Source organism: Giraffa tippelskirchi, chromosome 4 (assembly GCF_054371585.1).
Source record: "Giraffa tippelskirchi isolate mGirTip1 chromosome 4, T2T-mGirTip1v1.2.pri, whole genome shotgun sequence".
NCBI lineage: Eukaryota > Metazoa > Chordata > Mammalia > Artiodactyla > Giraffidae > Giraffa > Giraffa tippelskirchi.
This window is the reverse complement of record NC_137278.1, coordinates 94,745,122-94,769,292: the sequence shown is the minus strand read 5'-3', so window position 1 is coordinate 94,769,292 and position 24,171 is coordinate 94,745,122.

Sequence of the window (24,171 nt, the reverse complement as noted above, 5' to 3'; positions counted from 1 at the left end):
CTGGGCTGTTGGGATGATTAAGTGAATATGTAAATAACATGCTTGGAACAGAGTTAGGAGCTTAGTAGTTGCCCTGGGAGAGAGAGTAACTCCTATCATGACCCCTCCTCACAGTCACAAACCTGTAGGAGGTGTAGATACTTGCTGAGGGTGTGAAGTTGAATTAGGACCCAGAAATGGCTCTGAGGGAGGCTGCCATGGAATTCAGGGTCACCCTGTGTGGCTGACTGCACCCAGAGAGCCCCAAGCCTGGTCTGGAAATGACTCTCTCGTTCTGCTTTTTCAAAGAATTGTTTTCAAAGCTGGTGAGGCTTCGATACTCCTCAGGGAGCCAGGGAGAGCTTCACTCCTCAGTCTTCATCCTGAAGAAATCCCACCAATAGGGCTTTGTCATCTACAAAGGGAAGGGGTTCCCTGGGCGGGGGAAGCTGAGCCTCTTCCTACTCTGACAACCTGTGGGTCTATGAATCTCCAAGTACGAGAACAGAACCCAAGGTGTTCTGACCTAACAAGCACCAATGAACAGTTTGCTCAGTTCCACTAGAACTTGGTTCAAGGTGGCCCCAAACTTGGACAGCTCCTTGAGGCTTGTTAGAACGGATCCGCTGCCTCCTTCTGTCTTTCAGGGTCTGGAGGAGCCAGAACTTGGGGCTGGGTGGGGAACCCCTGGGGTGCTACAGTTGCCAGAGGATTAATAGCAGATTGACTGAATCCCACAGAACCTGGTGGATTCTTGCCCATCCCTGAACCAGGGCTATCATAGACTCTGGAGGAGGGATTCCTTGGCACTCCTTCCTGTGTCGGCTCCTCTGGGTTCAAGCCTAGGCAGGAGGGCAGGTCTGCCGGTGTGTGATCCTAAGACACTGTCTTCCTGGTCACTGTGGGGTGAGAAGTGCTTCCTTGGAGTATTATGGAAGGGAGTCTTACTCCTCCATCCAGCTGCTGAAAAGATAGGCATGAACCTGTGATTCAGGGAGGGGACCATTTCCTGCTCTATGATTCTCAGTCTTTGGTTTGAGAAGCACACCAGCTTCAAGTGGAGGGGAAAGGCGTGTACTCAAGGCTATTGGAAGCCTGGCAAGTTCACTCTGAAAATAGATCCAGGCCAACAGAGTGTTCTGAAGAAAGAATTAATTATTATTTGCTATCAGTGCATCATCATTTTATGGCACATGGCTGTTTTTCCTACATATATAACATGTACTTTCTATAATTTTGTTTATTTTTTATTTAGCAACCCTTTCTGGTACAGGTGGAATCAGAATACATTTTACCTGAGTCCTGTTTCAAGTGCCGGTACTATTGGTGCCCTACTTTTACTGGGTTAGTGTAGCCAGATCAAGCATGAGACACCCCAAGGTGAGGCGCTGCAGACTCTGTGGGTGAGAATGCATGAATCCCAGTTGCCAGACTGAACCCAGCGAGAACTGATATATTAGTGACTCTCTCTCATGAAGGGAATTGTCCTGCTCAGAGAACCTTAGTGTCAGTTATTTGTTACCCAGCATCTTGCTTGTTATAAAGTGAACCATTAACATAAATTTTTTTTACAAAAAATTTGTTTTTTTTAATTTTTCTTTTTCCAGTTACATTAGCATCTCAAGTACCTGCCAATTTTTCCAGGAAATAGAGCTTTTAACGATTCTTTTTTAGAAAATTTTTATTATAATTGCTTTATAATGTTGTGTTTCTACTGTTAGGCAAAGTGAATCAGCCATACGTATACATGTATCCCTTCTTTTTTATATTTCCTTCCCACTTAGATCACACAGAGCACTGAGTGGAGCTATGCTCTACAGTAGGTTCTCGTTAGTCAGCTATTTTATCCATGGTATCAATAGTATGTATATGTCAGTCTCAGTCTTTCACTCCTTTGTTTACTCCTTTATTATTGTCATTTACCTCTGCTAGAATGTGAATTCGTGGGGCTGAAAATAATGCCTGACTTGGGGCAGGTGCTCAAAAACATATTAGAAAAACAAATACGAATGAATGAGCTGCCACCTCCGACCTTGGTCTTTTCTTCACTGAGCTCCGGGTTAGCCCTGACAATATAGAGAAAAAAGTGTTTTTATCTGCTTTTGTGAACCCAGAGAAGATGGGAATGCTTCAAAAGGTGTGCGATATGGGGGAGAAATGGGTTCCCTGAAGAAATGATGCTTTCAAACTGTGGTGCTGGAGAAGAATCTTGAGTCTCTTGGACTGCAAGGAGAGCAAACCAGTCAATCCTAAAGGAAATCAGTCCTGAATATTCATTGGAAGGACTGATGCTGAAGCTCCAAGGCTTTGGCCACCTGATACGAAGAGCTGACTCACTGGAAAAGACCTGATGCTGGGAAAGATTGAGGGCAAGAGGAGAAGGGGACGACAGAGGATGAGATGGTTGGATGGCATCACCGACTCGATGGACATGGGTTTGAGCAAACTCCAGGAGATGGTGAAGGACAGGGAAGCCTGGCGTGCTGCAGTCCATGGGGCTGCAAGGAGTCAGACATGACTGGGTGACTGAACAATAGCTACAACAACAAAGAGGGGAACTGAATGCGTGGAAGTGAACACATTTGGGGGTGGCTAGGGTGTTGGCTCCGGAGAAGGCAATGGCACCCCACTCCAGTACTCTTGCCTGGAAAATCCCAGGGACGGCAGAGCCTGGTGGGCTGCCGTCTACGGGGTCGCACAGAGTCGGGCATGACTGAAGCGACTTAGCAGCAGCAGCAGCAGCAGGATGTGGGCTCTGGGCTGGTTGGTTCGTAATTGAGAGGCACACTTGTGCGTCTGGAACCTCTAGGAACTGGCTAGTCCACGGAAGGGTCAGAGAAGCCCTAGATGTCAAAGCTAAAACACAGACCTGGTTAATCTAAGACTTGGTTAATCCAGGATGGTTCACAGAAAAATGGGTGGCGGGGAGTGGTGTTGGCTCTGAGCTTCAGATCCATTTTAAAGTCTCTATCCTAAAAGCACCATCCAGTCTATAAATTATGCACTGGGGTATCACTGCCTCTTGTCCCCCAAGCTCAACCAGTCTCTCTCATGCCAGGTTAAGGGTGTCCCCTTCCTTTTTCCTCTTTAGGTAAGGAAGGGGGTCCTTTGCTCAGAGTTCATGGACTGAGACCAGATGCTGCCGTGCGAGGTCATAGACCCCCTACAAGCCCTCAGGGGACAAGGGTAACAGCGCCAGGGGTGCTGGGGCAGGTGGGGTGGCCAGAACCACATGGGAGGCACCTTCTGACGGGACACCGAGGAACCCAGACTCTTCGTGTGACTCACTTCACCAGAGCCCTCATCCCAGCTGCCAAAGCCTGCGGAGCCCGCCTGTGACAGCCCGCCCTGGGGGCTGGAGCATTTCAAAGTCGACAAATCAAGGTTGGCTCAGCCCGAAGCCTGCATGCCTATTGGGAGGGCTGGCAGGTGCCGTGCCCAGGTGGGGTTTCTTATGTAACGTGACACATGGATGAGCCGGCTCTGGGTGCCCCTGGGGCCTGGCAGGGTGACTCAGGCCCCACCATCACGCTTCCCAGAAACGTGGCACTCGGGTGTCAGCTGAGCAAGTGTTCTGTGTGTCACTGTGATTGCTAGAAAGCGAAGGATGGTCCCATGACGCAGTGGAAGTGGGGGTGGGGAGGGCAGACTGTGGAGACTGCAGGGGTATCAAGGCCAAAGGAGGTGGGTGCTGTGTGGTGGGGAGGCAAGATCTGGAAACTTCCCTTTCCACTTGCACCAGACTGGAAGGCAAGGATGGCTGCCAGCCGCACGTCTTCCGCCCACCCTGGGTGAGTGGACGCTCGCCTAGTTTTCAGCAGTGGAATCCCATACGGTGAATAATCCTTGCATCACTCATTATAGAAATCAAATTGCTGTGATGAGGAGAGCTTCCTCTTTCTGGTTGTAAGGCAATGGAGTGTTTCTTTACCCCTGCTACCGAGCAGAGAGCAGGCCTCGTCCTACATGAGTGACCTGGCAGTGCCCTGGGGATTTGGCTTCCAGGGGTCTTCTCCTGGACCGCCCACATCCCCAGTGCTGGCCCCATGTCCCTGGCCTGAAGGTGGAAGGTAAGGTTAAGGGAAGCAGGGGTACAGTTAGGGGACAGTAGGCCTCGAATCAGAGCAGGAGGGGCCTGCTGGAGCCTCCAGAACCCACACAGGGGGAGGGCTTGGTTTGTGGGTGGAGGACGGGGGGGTCTGGGCTGGGCGCCCTGGGGAGGGAGCATCAGCGTGACATGAGTCCAGTGTCCAGCTGGCCTCTGTCCATGCCCCAGGCCCCACGGGCAGGTTGGAGGGGAGAATGGGCAGTGCCTCTTAGAGTCCTCATCCTGTTGAGTGTCTCTCTCTGAAACCAGGGCGAGGAGGAGGAAGCCAAGGACAAGCTGGAAAGAACAGGCCTTTCCACAATGAAGACTGATTTTCCTCTGAACTCAGTACCAAACAAATCTCTCCTGTAGCTCTCAAGTGCTCTGTGCGTTCTCTCTAAGTCACACCATCTAGACAACCTTGGCCCGTAGGTGTGATGGGAACTGCGCTGTTCCAGTCCACACATGTGCAGACTAGTGTCCTACACTATGTAGCATCGTCAGGCACAGGCTCTGAGAATGGAAAGGAACCTTTGAGCTTGTTGATGGTGAGCCATGGTCCCCAAAACACGCCAACATCCTCATCCCTGGGACCTATGATTTTGATACCTTCTATAGCCAAAGGGATTTTATAGGTGTCATTAGGTTCTGGATTTTCAGGTGGGAAGATTATCCTGGATTATTTCAGTGGGCCCCCAATAGAGTCGGGGCTTCCCAGGTGGCTCAGTGGTAGAGATCCCACCTGCCAGTATAGGAGATGCAGGAGACTCAGGTTCTATCCCTGGGTTGGGAAGATCCCCTGGAGAAGGGAATGGCAACCCACTCCAGTATTCTTGCCTGGGAAGTCCCATTGACAGAAGAGCCTGGCAGGCTACAGTCCATGGGGTCACCAAAAGTTGGACATGACTGAGCCACTGAGCATGCACACATGAATAGAGCCAAGAGAGTCCTCAAAAGAGAGAGGGAAGAAGGTCAAGGAGTAGGGTGGAAAGGGTGATGTGCTGGGCAGAAGTGAGGACCACTCCAGACGATGGAAAAGATGAGAGAAGGACCGTCCCCTGGGGCCTTCAGTAGGACTGCAGCACTGCTGACACCTTGACTGCAACCTCCTGGGGCCCACCGTGGACTTCTGACCTGCAGAACAGTTAGGAGATCAAATGGTTTTGTTTTTTTAGCCATTGTTGGTGATAACTCGATATAGCAGCTAGAGGAAACTAATACAGCACTCACTAAACTCAGCCCTCTCTTTTTATAGCAGAGGAGGTGGAAGCCTGTTTGCAGTATATATTTTCATTTTTAGTTTGCTAACTTATAAAGTATTTATTGGAAGGGAATGACTTTCCTCCTGCCTCTGTGGATAAGACAGAGTTTTTTTCTGTGATTGTCCCACTGACCAGAGCAGGCCTTAGAATTTTCGGTTTTACGGGGTCTGATTACTAAATCAATCCTGTGGATTTGATGATTGTATTTTCTTGAATCAAAATGAAAGCTCTGATCTGATAAGAATGAGTGAGACTCCCCTGGTGGCACAGTGGGTAAGAAGCCGCCTGCCAATGCAGGGGAAACGGGTTCGATCCCTGGTCCGGGAAGATTCCACATGCTGCAGAGCAACTGAACCTGTGTGCCACAACTATTGAACTTGTCCTCTAGATCCTGGGAACTGCAACTGCTGAGCCTGTGCACCACAACTACTGAAGCCTGTGTGCCCTAGAGCCTGTGCTCTGCAACAAGAGGAGCCACCACAATGAGAGGCCTGCACACCACAACTGGAGAGTAACCCCCGCTCGCTGCAACTAGAGAAAGCCCTCACAAAGCACTGAAGACCCAGCGCAACCAAAAATAAATAAAATAAATAAAGAAAATTATATAGAAAAAGAATGAGTGGATCTATGGGGATACTATGACAGAGGCTGTCCCATTAAACTGGGGACCAGTAGCCCATGTTGTAATACACAGTGCAGTGGCCAACCCACAGCATCCTTGCCTCCAGCTCCCCTCTCATCACCCCCAGTCTCTGCCTCCACATCATTGCAAGGAACGAAGAAAAGGGGTGCAAATCTTGCTGCAGGGTTTGCAGAGGACGCTGCTGATTTCTGAACGAGAACGGACTTTGAAAAGTCCTCCTGAGTCTAAAAAGATGAAGACTCATTGCTTCAACCCTTGCAATAAACATCCTGGGTGATCCTCACCTCAAACCTCAGAGGTTTCGAGATGGCACAGAACATGCTGTGCCGTGTTTATTTCCCATCACTTGGTGGAGAAACTCTGCACGGGAAGGAGGATGCAGAAATGAAGTCCTGGAGGTACTGTAGGGTGGGTTCCAGACCTCTGCAATAATATGAATCTCGCAATAAAGTGAGTCACATGGATTTTTTTTTTTGGTTTTGCAGTGTATATAAAAGTGTAATACACTCAACTGTAACCTATTAAGCACACAATGACATTATGTCTAAAAAAAGTACATACCTTAACTGAAAAATACTTTCTTGCTAAAAAATGCTAACCGTCATCTGAGGCTTCAGTGTGTCATCACCTTTTTGCAATACTCCTGTCAAAGATCACCATCACAACTATAATAATAATCATGAAAAATGTGAAATACTTGGAGAATGGCCAAAATGTGAAACAGACACAAGTGAGCAAATGCTATTGGAAAAGTGGCACCCCCCTAGACTTGTTCAAACCCAGGTTGCTGCAAACCTTCAATGTGTAATAAATGCAGTATCTGCTAAAGAAAACCAAGTCCAGTAAAATGAGGTCAACCTGCACTGCTGCGGGCCCGTGCAGTCTGGCTTGAATGGCTGTGAGTCTGAGGCATTAGATTTTTTTTTTTTTTTTTTTAATTTTTGGCCACAAGGCATGCGGGATCTTACTTTCCCAACCACGGACTGAACTTGTTTTCCCCTGCAGTGGAAGCCTGGAGTCACGCAGATTCTTTACCATCTGAGCCACCAGGGAAGCCCCTTAACCACTAGACTGCCAGGGAATTCCCTGAAGCATTAGTTTTTTAAAAGGACTATTCAAACAATTCTTGTGGCTTGAGGATCAAGTCTTCCCATAGAAAAAACTGAGGTTGTGTAAATTCCTCTTTATGGATCATAAGATAAGCAGTTACCCTTCAGCATGGCCAAAGGCACATGGCATGATTTCACTTCCTCTCTTGGGTGCTATTCATGTGGGCTGCCCTGTGCTGTTTAGTGACTAGAATCCCAAAGAGGCAGGTCAGCTGGACTCATGTGTTTGGCTGACCACAGTGACAGTATGGAGAAGATTCAGTTATTGACGTGCCTTTCATCCTGGGATGATGATGGTGTTTGGTGAGATTTACCTGCTGGGGTGAATGTACACCCTTGGAACTTCTTTGGCTGGACCACAAATTTATAGCACAGTTTTTGACCTTACCATGTTAAAGTTGTGGGACAGAAACAAATATTCCCCCTTCAACTGGTCCTTGGAAAAAGATTAAACAGGGATACAGTGTAACACTTACTGTTTGCCTAATAAACTCTTTTGGTGGATATTCCCAGCTCCCGGAGACCCAAGTTCGATTCTTGGGTTGGAAAGATCCCCTGGAGAAGAAAATGGCAACACTCCAATATTCTTGCCTGGGAAATCCCGTGGACAGAGGAACCTGGCGGGCTGCAGTCCTTGGGGTTGCAGAGTCAGACATGACTGAGCAACTCATACAGACAGACAGTTTCCATAAGAACCTCATCATGAGGTTATACAAACACTAAATTAATCCAGTAAGCTCACCTGGGATACCCCTATATGCCTGGACCTCAGTTTGTTCCTCTTTAAACTGGAGGATGGATTTGACCATCTCTAAGTCTCCATCTTGCTCCAACATTGTGTTTTTCTCAGATTTTATTTACCCATCTGAGTTGAGACCTCCAAGAATTACCTTCCTCATTGTTGTTCAGTCGCTAAGTCATGTCCAACTCTTTTCAGACCCCATGGACTGTAGCCTGTCAGACTCCTCTGTCCTTGGGACTTACCAAGCAAGAATACTGGAGTGGGTTTCCATTTCCTTCTCCAGCAGAATCTTCCCAACCTAGGGATCAAACTCGTATCTCCTGCATTGTCAGGCAGATTCTTTACCACCGAGCCACCAGGGAAGCCCTACCTTCCTTGTCAGCAGAAGAATAAAACTAGGGTCAGTGGGTGCTTTTGACTGAACCATTTGCTCTGGGTATGAAATTCCTAATATTTCTCCACAAGGGTTTCTGTTTCTGCATTTTCACCTTTAAGAACATCAGTATCTGAGTAAATCAGACAGAAGGTATCCTTTGGGATAGTAACAGGGATTTTTAAGGACATTTGGAAATGTGTTCTTCCTTTCCATCCACCAGCACCAGCCTGGGTCCAGGCTCATCCTCCGCCCAGGACTCCATCCTTTCTAGCTCCAGGGACTGCTCCTAAGGGGAGAGTTACTGCCATCTGTCTTGTACAGACATGAATTTCCACCTCCAGGGTACAAATTACTCAGCCAAATCCCACAAGCTCTGATAAATATTTGGAAAAACAACCTTCTTCCTTCACTAACAGTTAAACATTACATAAGACTGGGGGGTGGGGGTTCTCCTACCCCTAGAAGGACTTCATGGGGAAACAGCAACTCTGTCACTGGCTAAAGTTCCAAAGTCCTCTTTTTCCTCTTGAACAGGACTGTGGCCTGGCAAAATACACATCCCTTTAAAATCACCTCGCAGCTGGAAGTACGCAAGTTTTAGCGAGTCACAAAAAATAGGGAAACTTACACAGTTTCCTTGGCCACTTCCCCATCTGAGCGATCACACGCCCAGAGCTGCAGCTCGGCCGGCGTTCTCAGTGAGAAGGGAAAAGGTGTGTTCACAGCCACCCAGGCGGGGGAGGGACAGAAGCCCGATTGGGAAATCCCTGGACAAGAAGGATATAAATTCCTGCCCGATCGCTGAGCTTCCACTGAAGGTGAAAGGCCTGGCAGCCTTCCCAGGAGACAAGCTCCAGGTGAGCAATGCAGAGCTGCAGGTAAGGAGGGGAGGGCTCGATCTGGGAGTCAGGGCACCTGGGCTCCATCATTTCTCCAGGGAACCCCAGGAAGCTTCCTTGATGTCTCTAGACCGCAGATGCCCCCTCCAGGAGGCTCTCCTCTCTCTGTGACCTTCCCCACCCATGGGAAGGTGACCTGGACCTTTTGCGGTTTCAGTTGCTCTGTCTGTCAAGAAAAGGGCTGGATCAGAGGGTTTCCAAGGACTTTCTATGATTGGAGTGAGTGAGTGAAAGTGGCTCAATCCCGTCTGACTCTTTTGCGACCCCTTCGGCTGTAGCCCGCCAGGCTCCTCTGTCCATGGGATTCTCCAGGCACGAATACTGGAGTGGGTAGCCTTTCCCTTCTCCAGGGGCTCTTCCTAACCCAGGAATCGATCCTAGCTCTCCTGCATTGCAGGCCGATTCTTTACTGTCGCTGTGATTGGAATGACAGGCAAAACTGCCATGGAATCAGGAAGAGGAAAGGGATGGCTGAGAGGGTCTGTCTCTGGCTCAGGGGAGGCTGTGCCTCTGGGACTTACACTGAGCTTAGAGGCTTTCCTCTTTGGAAAGATCACGGGATGCTTTCTTTTCCAAACTATGAGTAACTTTTCTAACATCTGAGCTCTCGGGGTTGGCTGAGCCCCAAACCTTCTGGCCGCCTTGGAAGAGCAGCAGGCAGGGTGTGGTTAAGTGCCAGTCCCAGAGGCTGAAGGGCCCAGGTTCAAGTCCGGCTGTGCCTGTTATAACTGTATGGCATCAAGCGTGTGTTCCTATGGTAACTGTCTTTTAAAAACCCTGTACTTGAGTGAATCAGGTGTACCATCAATAGAGATGGTCCACCCAATGGCCAGCAGTTCACCAGTAATCAGCAGTCAGGAAACGTTAAGCTTACCTTTATCCCTTGCTTTATTCCTGTGATGTAAACATAAACTGGGCATGATTTTCTAAAAAGTCATTTTTACCTTCAATTATCATTAAGTAACCCACACAATTTATTTTTACCCTTCTGGCTCCTGCTGTGTCCCCACCTGTAAATCGTAATGCTAGTGGTGAGGATGCTAAGTCGCTTCAGTTGTGTCCGACTCTTTTACAACCCTATGGACTGTAGCCTGCCAGGCTCCTCTGTCCATGGGATTCTCCAGGCAGGAATACCAGAGTGGGTTACCATTTCCTCCTTTAGGGGATCTTCCCAACCCAGGGATTAAACCTGCATCTCTTATGTCTCCTGCATTGGCAGGTGGGTTCTTTACCACTAGTGCCACCTGGGAAGCCCAGCAGAGTAAAGGAATCCAACCCTCATGGAGCTTTGGTGCAGTGCTGGGCACAGGGGGGCGCCATCTGAATGTTTTCTCTCTGTGTTAACCGTCCTCCTTCTCAAATCCAAACTCTGCTTTGGAAACCTGTCCTCTCCCTGGCTCCCAGCTCCCTGGGGAGTCCCTGGCCCAACTCTGCCTCTAATGCTGTGTGATCCCAGGTCAGGGCTTGTCATCCTTCTGAGTTTCTGGTAAACTGAGGCCGCTGAATGACCTGCCCTTCAGGGTTCCTCTCGCAGCTCAATGTCCACGGTAGGGTGATGGGGTGTCCCTCCGCACCCCCCCAGTTCACCCTTCCCTGAGCTCTGCCTTCCAAACAAGGCAGGGGCCCCTCCCCACCAGCTTGGGGAGTGGGGCTCCTCCCACATGCATCATAGAAAGGGTACCTTCCTTCAAACCTCATAACAGTCTCGTCCATTTTAATGGTATTTCCCACTTTTTAACCTGTCTGGTTATCCTAATGGGCAAGAAGGGAGTTCAGGTGGGATGGGGCAGGGGGCTGTGAAGACAGTCATTGCCCCATTTGTTCACAGCTGGTCTGGGACCCCCCTTTCCATGCTGCCAGCCGGCCTTCCCCCTCTCCCCACAATGTCTCTACTCCCACCAGCCCCTCAAAGCCAGGCTGTTTGACAGTCAACACTTGCATGATCAGGAATGCTCAGAGCTAGGATGGCAGAGGTGGCATCTAGTGATGGCACAACTGAAGTAGTGCAAGCATGCAGTGTAGCTTCAGGTGGTCTTTTTTTTTTTTTTTTAAAGATTTAATATGTTTGGCTGTGCTGGGTCTTGGTGGCTGCATGCAGGCTTTCTCTACCTGCGGTGAGTGGGGGCTACTTTTCGTTGCAGTACGCAGGCTTCTCATTGCAGTGGCTTCTTGCTGGGGGGCACAGACTGTGCACATGGGCTTCAGTAGTTGCAGCTTCTGAGCTCTAGAGCACAGGCTGAGTGGTTTTGGTGCATGGGCTTAGTTGCTCCACGGCATATGGGATCTTCCCCGACCAGGGATCGAACCCTGCATTGCAAGGCACATTCTTAACCACTGGACTATCAAAGAAGCCCCAGGTGGTCTTTTTATGTCACCATCACCTGCTCTGTACATGGGGGATACTTGATCATGACAGTGCCTTTGACAAGAGGTTCTCAAACTTGAGCTTGCTTCAGCATCACCTGAAGGATTTTATTAAAATGATGGCTGAGCCCACTCAGGATTTTGGATTCAGTAGGTGCAGGGGAGGAAGGGGGCTGAAGACCTGTACTGCCCCTGAGTCACCAGGTGGTGCTGAGGTGACTAGTCTGGGGACCTGGAGAACCACTTCCTTAGGAGGTTGAGAGATCTCATGTCCATAGGCGAATTAGCTGGAACAAGTGAGTATATCAGTGTCTGAAACCAGACTTCAGTTTCCTCTCAATTTTGTTCCCCACTCACAAAGGTGTATCGCTTGAAGGAGGGAGGAAGAGGACAACGAAAAGATGAAAGGGATATGGAAGTTTCCAGTTGATGGGGTCACAAGAAAGTTAGTGATGAGGATGGTGGTGATCCTCTAGCTTCTCAGAATACCTGCTCCAGTGTTCTTAGCCCTGGTTGAGCATTAAAATCACCTGGAGAGCTTTAAAAACGCTCTGTATCTGGGACCAGTTACATCAGGAACTTTAAGGGTTGGGGCTCAGGCATCTTTAGTTTTTAAAGCTTTCCAGGCAGTTCTGATGTGTAGCCAAGGCTGATATCCACTGCTCTGTTCTGCCTGGTGTGTCCCTCACTACCACACTTTTATAAACTGTTTAGGGACTTCTTTTTCTTTAATATTTATTTATTTGTTTGACTGCATCAGGTCTCAGTTGTGGCATGCGAGCTCTTTAGCTGCAGCATGTGAACTCTTAGTTGTGACATGTTGGATCTAGCTCCCTGACCAGGGATCAAACCCAGGCCCTCTGCACTAGGGGTATGGGGTCTTACCCCCTGGCCCACTAGGGAAGTCCCAGAGGAGGGCTTCTTAATGTGGGGTCCACTGAAGGGGCTTAGAATTCTGGGAGTCTGTGAACTTAGATGGGAAAAAATTACATTTCTTTTTTCACAAACATCTAAGTCTCCCTTCAGAACCTGGGTTCTGAATCTGTTATGTATCTGATTGACTCTCATTAGATAAATGGGCATTTGATTCACCAGTAGCATGAACAGAGAGAAATCTGAGAATCTGTATGGAACTCCATCGAAACATTTCTGGAGCATGCTTGAGTTAAGAACTTCATATGAAACATAAATAATTTCCTAAACACAGGAGGCCAGTTATGATGGCCCTTGATTGTGGGCCAAAAGAGCCCAGTTTAAAACTAGGATATTATCTTTCTATGTGACTTGGACGTATAACTTTATGTGGCTGGATGTTTCATTCATCCGATGAAATGGATGGATTAGAGAGCAGGAGTTCTTTTGTTATTTTTAAAATGTTTTTGGAAAGTACCCACTTCACTCAAGTTTTTCATGACACGTCAAGAGGAAATTTAATAGTGCTTGGACTTAATTGGGGATTGCTAACCTGAGTGTGTTCAGGGTCCAGGAGGTAAGTCAGATCTGTGAGGTTGTGAGTGACAGGGCCTGTGACCCACTGCAATGAGTCTGTCCCTTGGAAAGACATTTCATGAATGACAGCGCCACCTCTCTGACTGGAAGATACACACTCACATGTTGAACAGGCCTGTGATCCGCAGTCTGTGATTCCCAGTGTAGCTTTGACACCTTGTGACAATCAGATCACATCACCCTTAAGTTAAAGGGACAAGGGCTGAATCCTGGGCCCACCACTTCTGTTTGTATTTCCTTGGAGGTGTTATTTAACATCTGTAAGCCTCAATGTCTTTATCTCTAAAAGGAAAATAATAATATCTAGTTTGTAAAGTACTGAGAACATTAAAAGAAATCATACATGTCAAGATTTCACCCAGTGCCTGGCACATGGTGGATGTTCAATAAATGTTAGTTGTCATCACCATCCTCACCATCATCATCATCAGATTATGAGATATTGACCTCAAAATGTCAAAATCCACTCTGAGAGGGCTGGTGTGATCAGAGGCGCAGGGACTTACCATTATCTCTGCTCTTAATTCCTGGGGATGTCTGCCTACTTTATTTAAGGGTAAGCCAGGCTAAATATCAATGCTTCTCAAATCACATGAGAGTCTTGGTAAAGCACAGCCGATTCTGGTTCCCTAGGTCTGGGGTGGGGCCAGAGATTTTGCATTTCTCATAAGTGATGTATGTCCATGATGCTGGTCCAGGGACCACACCTTGAGTAGGAAGGCTATAGAATATTTGAGACAAAGTTTTCTTATCTTGGAGCAAGGAAGTTAACATGTGGCTTTGGATGTGCCCTAAATTTTCTAGAGCTAATAGTCATCAGAATGGTTTCTTACTGTCTGTGGTTGGCAGAATTCTAAGACACCCCTCACTGATCATGCTTTTTCCCCTTGAATGAGAGTGGGTTATACAAACATTATGGAATGGCTTTCACACAATTAGGGGACCATATGCAGCAAAGGTGAGGGAATTCTGCAGGTGTGTTTTAGATTTCCAGTCAATTGACTTGAAATTAATCAAATGGAAGACCAGCCTAGCACAACCAGTTGGGCTCCTTATTTAGTTATTAAAATTTTATTTATTTATTATTTTTGGCTGTGCTGGGCTTTTGTTGCTGCGAATGGACTTTCTCTAGTTGTGGTGAGTGGGGGCTACTCTCTAGTTGAGGTGTGTGGGCTTCTCATTGTGGTGGCTTCTCCTGCTGTGGAGTGAGGGCTCTATGGTGTGTGGGCTTTGGTAGTTGTGGTTCATGGGCTTAGTTGCCCTACAGCATGTGGGTTCTTCTCAGACCAGGGATTGAACTCATGTTCCCTGCCCTGGCAGGTGGATTCTCAACCACTGGACCACCAAGGAAGCCTTTAGTTCTTTAAAAGAAGATCTAGGGGTCAGAGTCCAGAGGTAAGAGAGATGTGAAGTAGAACTGAATTGTCCCTTGGCCCTGAGGAAACAAACTGTCCTGTTGAGGAGAGGGCCCCAGGGCAGGAAGCGGCAGTGGCCTCTAGTTGCTGAGAGTGGCCTTGGCTGACAGCCGGCAAGAAAGTGGGGACACCAGCTGTACAGTTGCAAGGAACTGAATTCTGCCAACAGCCCAGGCAAATGGGGCGGACCCCAAGCTTTGATATCTGCCTGTGGGGCTTCCCTTGTGGCTCAGCTGGTAAAGAATCCGCCTGCAATGCAGGAGACCTGGATTCAGTCCCTGGGTTGGGAAGATCCCCTGGAGAAGGGAAAGGCTACCCACTCCAGTATTCTGGCCTGGAGAATTCCATGGAGTGTATAGTCCATGGGGTTGCAAAGAGTCGGACACAACTGAGCGGCTTTCACTTCACTCTGGGACCCTGAACAAAATCTATCCGAGCAGGCAGACCCACAGTGATGTGAGCTCATAATGGGACTTGGTTTCACATCACTGAATCTGCAGTCCTTTTCTCCAGGGCAATAGAAAGCAAATACAATGTCCTCATTCTTCTCTTGGATTGCTGTGCCTAAAGAGAACTTTTGTAGACAACCAGTCGGCCTCAGATTATCTTGACACAAGTGCTGGGGTGGAAAATCGGTGTTTCTATTTGTTATTGTTCAGTTGCTAAGTTGTGTCCAATTCTTTGCGTCCCCATGGACTGCAGCACACCAGGCTTCCCTATCCTTCACTATCTCCCTGAGTTTGGTCAAACTCATAGCTATTGAGTCAGTGATGGCATCCAAACATCTCATCCTCTGTTACCCACTTCTCCTGCCCTCAATCTTTCCCAGCATCAGAGTCGTTTCCAATGAGTTGGCTCTTCACCTAGGTGGCCAAAGTATTGGAGCTTCAGCATCAGTCCTTCCTATGAATATTCAGGGTTTATTTACTTTAGGATGGACTGGTTTGATCTCTTTGCTGTCCAAGGGACTCTCAAGAGTCTTCTCTAGCACCACAACTTGAAAGCATCAATTCTTGGGCACTCAGCCCTTTTTATGGTCCAACTCTCACATCCGTACATGACCAAAGGGAAAACAGACACTCAGGAACAAGGGACTGGACCCATGGATAGAAGTAAACCTCAGCCTCCTATCAGGGTATCCTGACTATCCTAGGTGGCATCCATCCAGCAACAAGGGCTCAGGGTTCACCAAGGTAGAAGAGAGAGCTGGTGGGGGGGCACCGGAAATAAAATTCCTGGGGGTGACCCATGTCCTTCCCGCTTCCTTCTTATGATAAACAGTCCTGTGACCATGCATAACTTCAAGGATACAGAGAAGTGAAGTTCCTTGTGTGCCTCAAGGTAGCACCGGTCCAGATGTTGGGAGCCTGAGTCTATCAACCCCTGTGTTGCCAGAGAGGAGGCAGGATTTCAGATAGCTCAGCTTCAGGATGTTCGTCTCACCAGGGATGGATCTGGTTGCCCTGGCTGCCTGGGAGAAGCACGTGTGTGTGAAGGGAATGCCGCCAAAATCTTGGCTTTCTCTGCCCACCAAAGTGGGATAAAAAAACACAGAGAGTTTGGAGGAAATAGAAAGGCAGCTTTAATCCTCAGCCGGCAGAGGGGGAGAACACGGTAGGCTCATGCCTCAAGAACTGTGTCCCCCTTCCATGAGGAATCTGGGGGCTTATATTAGATGAGGGCTCACAGTCAGGGCTAGGTGATGAGGAACAAAGGTGTAGGGATCCTGTATTCTTTCTCTTGCATTGTTTTAAACACAGTCATAGGCTGGCATCAGGCAGTCTGGTAGTCTGGTAGTTGAGTCTATTGTCTTTCTTGTGTTGTACTGGGCCTTCTTTCTATAATGTAAAAAAGAGAAAAACTACAAGGGGTGATCTGTGAGGAGAGTGCTGTAAAGGTGAGCACCAGATACAGGATGTAATTAGCATAGAGTCAAAGGATAACAGATGCAGAATGTGAGTTGGGGTGCAGAAAAGCAAACCTAGTTACAGACTACAGATTAGGAACAATTAAAGTAAAAACTAAGAGTGGTCAGGCCTGCTCACTTTTCTCTTTATCTTCTTTGGTCTCAGGAAAGAAAAGAAAAACTCATTCCTCTTTTTTCCTTTTCCCTGCAACATAAACTCTCCCTCTGGCCCCAGAGGAGAGCAAAGAGTTTCTTGGTGGGACTTTCTGGGTTAGTGGAAAATCCAATCAGTTCTGGGCTGTCTTCAGGCTAATGACTGGGGATTCTTGTGCCAAGGACTTTCCCCACACCCGATAGACCAGAATTGCTTGGGTTTCCTAGAGTGATTGGTTTTTGTTGTTTTTTTTTTTTTGGCTTGATTTTCACCTGTTCTCTTGTCTGTGCTGGGCACAGGGCTGCGGGAAATTATGCCTTCCGTGACCCTTAGGGGACAAGCCATTCTGGGTGGGCGATTTTCCAGGGAGTAACAGATGATCTTTTGAAGCATAAAAAGAAAAATCTCTGTTCTGACAGCTTAATAACTTGGGGAGGAAATATTTCTAAAATATATGTATAGTGGTGAATATTTGTACTCACTGCAAGCTGATGTGACAAAAATGAGCTTTTAATAACTTTTCTAATAAGAATCTCATTTGGCTCCTGAGGCTCCTGTCAACTTAAAAAATAGTCATAACCTAAAAGTTGAGAGCTATGTTTTATTTGATGGGAATTTTTTAGGACTTCAGGCATGGGAGACAGCATCTCAAGTAACCCTGAGAGAATTACTCTGAGGAGGTGGTGGGGAGGAGTTAGGTTGTATAGGAGTTTGCAGTGAAGGGTAGGTAGTCTGAACATCCAAATTATTTTTGTGAATTACAGAAAACCAATCTCAAATTAAGGAATTTAGTGGAAGATGCAAGAGTCTGGGCTCACTGAAATCATTCCTTTCATATGCATCTTGAAACACACACCCAGTATCCTGTGTTGTTTTCACACCCTGAGTCTTTCAGGGCTCATTGTAGAGAGTGGCTGCACCCTAATGGTTGCCAGGGCAAGAAGGTGTTCTTCTTCCTGAGTGCCTGGAGGGCTGGAATCACTGATGACTGTCACATCCTTGTTTACTGATATGGCAGGAAATACTCCATTTCTCACTCCTATTAAAGAGTCAGTTCAGTTCGCTCAGTCATGTCCGACTCTTTGCGACCCCATGAACTGCAGCACATCAGGCCTCACTGTCCATCACCAACTCCCTGAGTCCACCCAAACCCATGTTCATAGAGTCAGTGATGCCATCCAGCCATCTCATCCGCTATCGTCCCCTTCTCCTCCTGCCCTCAATCTTTCCCAGCATCAGCGTCTTTTCCAATGAGTCAGCTCTTCGCCTCAGGTGGCCAAAGTAGTGGAGTTTCAGCTTTAACATCAGTCCTTCCAATGAACACCCAGGACTGATCTCCTTTAGGATGGACTGGTTGGATCTCCTTGCAGTCCAAGGGACTCTCAAGAGTCTTCTCCAACACCACAGTTCAAAAGCCTCAATTCTTCAGTGCTCAGCTTTCTTTATAGTCCAACTCTCACATCCATACATGACCAGTGGAAAAACCATAGCCTTGACTAGACGGACCTTTGTTGGCAAAGTAATGTCTCTGCTTTTTAATATGCTGTCTAGGTTGGTCATAACTTTCCTTCCAAGGAGTAAACGTCTTTTAATTTCATGGCTGCAGTCACCATCAACAGTGATCTTGGAGCCCAGAAAAATAAAGTCTGACACTGTTTCCACTGTTTCCCCATCTACTTCCCATGAAGTGATGGGACCAGATGCCCTGATCTTAGTTTTCTGAATGTTGAGCTTTAAGCCAACTTTTTCACTCTCCTCTTTCACTTTCATCAAGAAGCTGTTTAGTTCTTTTTCACTTTCTGCCATAAGGGTGGTGTCATCTGCATATCTGAGGTTATTGATATTTCTCCCGGCCATCTTGATTCCAGCTTGTTAAAGGTGAATTAAACTGCCAGTTCATGTTATTATGGTCTAGGTTGGTCCAACTCTGCTTATATGGGTTTTATTCAGTCTCTTTTGGGTATATGGCTCAGATGGTAAAGAATCTGCCTGCAATACAGGAGACCTAGTTTTGGTCTCTGGGTCAGAAAGATCCACTGGAGAAGGAAATGGAAACCCATTCCAGTATTCTTGCCCAGGAAATCCCATGGACAGAGGAGCCTGGCAAGCTACAGTCCATGGGGTTGCAAGAAGTCAGACATGACTGAGCAACTAATGCTTTGGGTAGATGCTCAGTCTTTTAGAGTTTCTGACCTTGCCACCTACTTCTAGCCAGGATCAGAGTCTGAGAACTGGGGAAGCTGTGTCCCCAGGGTGTGATAGGGAGGGTGGCTGGTCCCCATCTGCTGGCCTGAGGGCTCTTCACTGGCTTCCAGGAAGATGTTCCTGGACCTGGATGGTCACACAGTGTCCGCTTACATCTCCTGCTGAAGTTCATGGCTGGGAACCCGGGGTCTGGTCTTTCCTGGGAGTCAGAGCCAATGCATTGGCTGACATGGCCCCACTGTGCCCCTTGATGGCTCCATGATTTTCTGTGCTCCAGCCATGGCCTTGTTTCTCCCCTGGCTTAGACTGGCTACCTGTGCAGGTGATACCCAAACCATGTACCAGCCAGAAGGGCAGGAGCACCAATCAGTCAGAGCAGGTGCTGCACTAGGTTTTGGACCATGAGGACCTCAGGGGAGCATCTCTGGAAAGGCAGAGTGTAGAGATCTCAGGGCTTAAGTAAGTGGTTATTTAATAACTGGTAAGGACATGTTTCTGGGTTTCCCAGGTGGCACTAGAGGTAAAGAACCTGCTTGCCAATGCAGGAGACAGAAAAGACATGGGTTTGATCCCTGAGTTGGGAAGATCCCTTGGAGGAGGGCATGGCAACCCACTCCAGTATTCTTGCCAGGAGAGTCCCATGGACAGAGGAGCCTGGCAGGCTATAGTCCATAGGGTCGCAAAGAGTTATACATGACTGAAGCAATTTAGCACACATGTTCGCAAGGACATGTTTTCATAATCGGCCATACCTTATGGACTGAGTGTCCTGCAGCCTCTAGGTCATCTTGTCCTTCATCACAGCAGCCCCATATCAGCTCAGATCTCAGTTTGCCCCAGTTCTCCACTGGAAGCACAGGGGGAGCTGTATTTCTTCCCCATCAGCAAAGAACTGAGACTCACAGGTAGCTAACCCTGCCTCCCTCTACCTTAACATGCCCATGTCTCCATCCTCCCTGGGTGCTGCCATCTTGATCAGGGCTCCCTACTTTACCCTGGTGGGAATTTCTCGAGGGACCCAGTTGGAAAGCAGAGCGGTCCCTTTGCATTCAGATTTTGAGCCTGGAAGTGGGGGAAGAACCCACTTTCCCAACTTGGACACCCCCTACATTATGTCTACTTCCTGCCCTTCTTGTTGAGCAAGGCTTTGCTCTTCCCCTTTTCTTGGGCCATAGTGGCTGAAGACTCAGAGGAAACGGGAAGGGAAATATACTGGAAGACAATTTGCTGTTATCCTCACCACATGCATAATGCACTTCCTAATCTTGAGAAAGAAGGTCCAGAGAAAATACATTCATTTTTATCATTTCTTTTTAGATTCACCAATAAGGAATCATAAGATTTCTCTTTCTCTGTCTGACTTAACTCACTCAGTAAGACAATCTCTAGGTCCATCCATGTTGCTGCAAATGGCGTTATATCATTCTTTTTAATGACTGAGAGCGAGATTTAAACTGTTCTTCATGATTCAGGGAAAATCATTACAGACACCAAATGTTTTGTGCTGGAACACCTAGATACTTTCATGAAGCATGGAGAGGTGGAGGGGGACATTTGTGTCTGCTCTTAAGGGGCCCTGTTGTGCTGTTTGGTTCTTGCACTCATCTTAGTAGTTTTTCTTCTCTGTCACTGTGCAATCAGCTGCTGCGTCTTTGTGGGTGTGTTTTGCTCCATCAGCCCTCCCTCTTTTTCTGAGTAGCTGCCTCTTCTCTATGTCTACGCTATGACAAATCTAGATAGCATATTAAGAAGCAAAGACATCACTTTGCGGACAAAGGTCCATATAGTCAAAACTATGGTCTTTCCAGTTGTCATGTATGAATGTGACAGTTGGATCATAAAGAAGGCTGAGCACCTAAGAACTGATGCTTTTGAAATGTGTTGCTGAAGAAGACTCTTGAGAGTTCCTTAGACTGCAAGGAGATCCAACCAGTCAATCCTAAGGGGAATCAACCCTGAATATTCATTAAAAGGACTGATACTGAAGTTGAAGCTCCAATACTTTGGCCACCTGATGCAAAGAACCACACTCATTGGAAAAGACCCTGATGCTGGGAAAGATTGAAGGCAAAAGGAGAAGAGGGCAGCAGAGGATGAGATGGTTGAATGGCATCACCAATCCAGTGGACATGAACTTGGGTGAACTCTGGGAGATGGTGAGGGACAGGGAGGTCTGGCATGCTGCAGTTCATGGGATCGCAAAGAGTTGGACACAGCTCAGCAAATGAACAACAGCAACCTCTTCCCTGCTTCTCATTGAACAATCTGGCCACCTTTCCCTGACCCTCAAGGCTCTTGGAAGATACAGAAGGTCTTCTTCTGAGCTGACCCCAGGATGGAATCTGTCCATTGAGTGTAGCTTAGGGGTAGGAAAACCTGCATCCTGAAATGACAGATGTTTCTGATGATGAGTTCTTTCTAAGACTGGAAGTGTCCATCTTATGAGGTGCCAGCATGGTCATCTGTGAAGGATGCTGGTTTGGGAAGACTGTTGAGGTGGGCTGCTAAGCTTAATGGCTCCTGGAACCCCCTCCAGCTCCAGGTGCTGATGCTTCCACAGAGCCGAGATCCAGTCCCAAGGATGAGGATAGTGTAGATTCCGGTTTACATCCTACTCGATCATTCCATTAGCTCTCTGGCGTTGGGTAACCTGCGTAATGTAAGTGAGTCTGTCTCCATTGTTCATGTTTACAGTGTGGATGACACACTCTTACCAGACCCATGGGCTTTGCTCTGTGGAGTTGTTCAGGGTACTGAATCCCTTTTACACAAACATTGGGCTGCGAGAATTTGAAGCCTGGTGGATTTGTACTGTGGGTGCCAAGGACCTCAGGGGTCCAGCTAGCATGTCTGTCACGCTGGGTGACTACAGGTGACTATTCTGAGTTAGAGGAGGGCTTGTTGAGGGTTGGCCTGTGGGAGGGGCTGATGCAGGAGGAAGGAAGTGCCTTTGCTTGCTGGTCCAGAACCCCCAGGGGCTCTGAACAGCTACAGCTTGCTGGGAATGAAACACATGAATGGAGCATTTGAGTGGCAGGATGAGCTGGGCTGATTTGCTGAATCTCTTGGCTAATGGTTCCTGGGGCAGAAGTTGGTCAAGTTCAAAAAGTTTGACAGGGAAAGAGTGATTTTATTTATTTTTTAATTTAATTTAAAAAATTTATTTTTGTTAAAAAGTCTTTTACTGAAGTATAGTTGATTTATAGTGTTGTGTTAGTTTCAGATGTGCAGCACAGTGAATCAGTTATATATATACATATATCTGCTCCTTTTAATTTTTTAGATTCTTTTCCCATATAGGTCATGACACAGTATTGAGTAGAGTTCCCTGTGCTGTACAGTCAGTCCTGTTGGTTTTTGGTTTTATATGTCATAGTGTGTATTTGTCAATCCCAATTTCCCAGTTTATCCCTCCACCCTTCTTTACCCCCTGGTAGCCGTAAGTCTGTTTTCTCCATCTGTAACTCTCCTTCTGTTTTGTAGATAAATTCATTGGGAAAGGGTGATTTTAGAGAGGAAGATACTTACTGGTAGACAGTAGAATAGAAAGAGAGTGTGTAGCCCATGGTGGAGCTGAGTCTGAGCCTTACCAGGTTCTCCCCTTTGAGGTTCCACCCAATGTGGCCCAGAGCCTGGTTCTGCCAAAGATGGGTCTTCCTGTGCCCTGGCTTCCAGTTAGTGAATCTGTCCCCCTGACCCCATTAGGGTCAAGACTTGCTGGTGACGCAGCCACGCAGACCTGAAGCAGTCCACTGTCCTGCTCCAAATTCCCTTAATCCCTGAAGGGAGGGAAATGCTATCTTCTCTTTTCTACAGGACAAAAGTAGTGTGTGGACATCTCTCAAGGATTCTGCTCTGAACCAACATGTTTGTCTGCCTCAAACCTGTCTTTTATTTCTCTGCATCTGAAGTTACAGAATCTCAAATGCCTAACATTCTGTGCTTCCCAGAGACTTAGTTCCAAACACTATTTATTTGGCTTCAACACTGAATTAGTAATTGCTTTTCCAAGCTTAATTTCGATGTAAATATTTATTTCCCCATAGGTTTCAGGGGGTTTTGTATCACATGCCTGAAACACCCTGTTTAGATTTTTAGGAATTTATTTTGCAAACTGGATGTGACTCAGTGGTAGGCGTGAGGCTGGAGAGCTATTTGACTTCATTGATAGTCAAGATCTGTCGCCTTGTTTTTGTGTTTTGGATGACTATACTTCCTGACTCACAGATGGAAACCACTCATAGTGGCTTAAAACCTTCCGGTGAATGCAGAAATAAAGAAAAGTGTCATCTTCTAGGTGAATTAAGAGAGATACTCAAATATACTAGAGAATAAAATTTTTGTTCCTTTTAAATGCCTGAAGATTTATCTTTGGAGCTAATGTTTGCTTATTTACTCTCAATAAACTTTCAGGTGTTCAGGGGAAAGTATCTATATGTGTGTGTGTGTTTGTGTGTGTGTGTGTGTGTGTGTGTGTGGCCCAGGTGGGACTGGGGTGGATCCAGGCAGGGTTTGGGGGCCCAGGCCCCACTTCTGAAAACTACGGGAAATTAATATTTACATCAAAATTAAGCTTGGAAATTTTTTCTGAATTAAAAGCTGAAGCAAAATGAAAAGTATTTGGATCTAAGTTTCTGAGAAGCACAGAGATCATGAGGGGGCCAGGGGCCCAGAAAGAGAGGCAGACAGAAAGACAAAGAGAGAAGATGAGAATAAACCAAAATTAGTAACCTAGGTAAGATACACTGGGCCTCCCAGGTGGCTCAGTGGTAAAGAATCTACCTGCCAATGCAGGAGACACAGGAGACATAGGTTCGATTCCTGAGTCAGGAAGATCCCCTGGGGAAGGAAATGGCAACCCACTCCAGTATTCTTGCCTGGAGAATCCCATGGATGGATAAGCCTGGCGGGCTACAGTCCGCGTGGTCTCAAAGAGTCAGACATGAATGAGCAACTAAACAATAATAACAAGGTGAGATACATACTGGTGTTATAGTTTTTAGTATATAAAACTTTCTGTGAGTTTTTAGTCTGTTGGAATTGTTCAGGTAAAAGGTAAAGGAAACAGCTGCACACCTGTAGGCTGCATGTCCATCCTTGAGCAGGAGTCAGGCCCAGGTCACAGGCAGGTACAGTCACCTGGGCCTCGGGGAGCCTGGGGTGGATGCTGCTCAGGCCTCCCCCTCCATCCCCTCCCTGGGCACCCCTGGCTTAGGTTGACCCATCAACAGTTTCCACCTTACTTCATTCTTTTTCTTTTTTTCAATTTTTCCCACATTTTTGGTCATTTTCTGAGCCTGGCCCTGCTTTGCTTCCTATTCCTCTCTACTTTTACACTGAGTTCAGCAAAACAGGTCATTTAACAGAAGGAAAAAATAAAGCTAGAATTGTAACTCAAATACTTGGAACAAAATACCTTTACAATTTCTTTCTTCCAGTAAGAAGGTCATCTCAGATTCAAGCAGAAATGTCAAATTGCCTGTAATTTAAAGACACATTTAAAGAAAGTAGGACAGGAAAA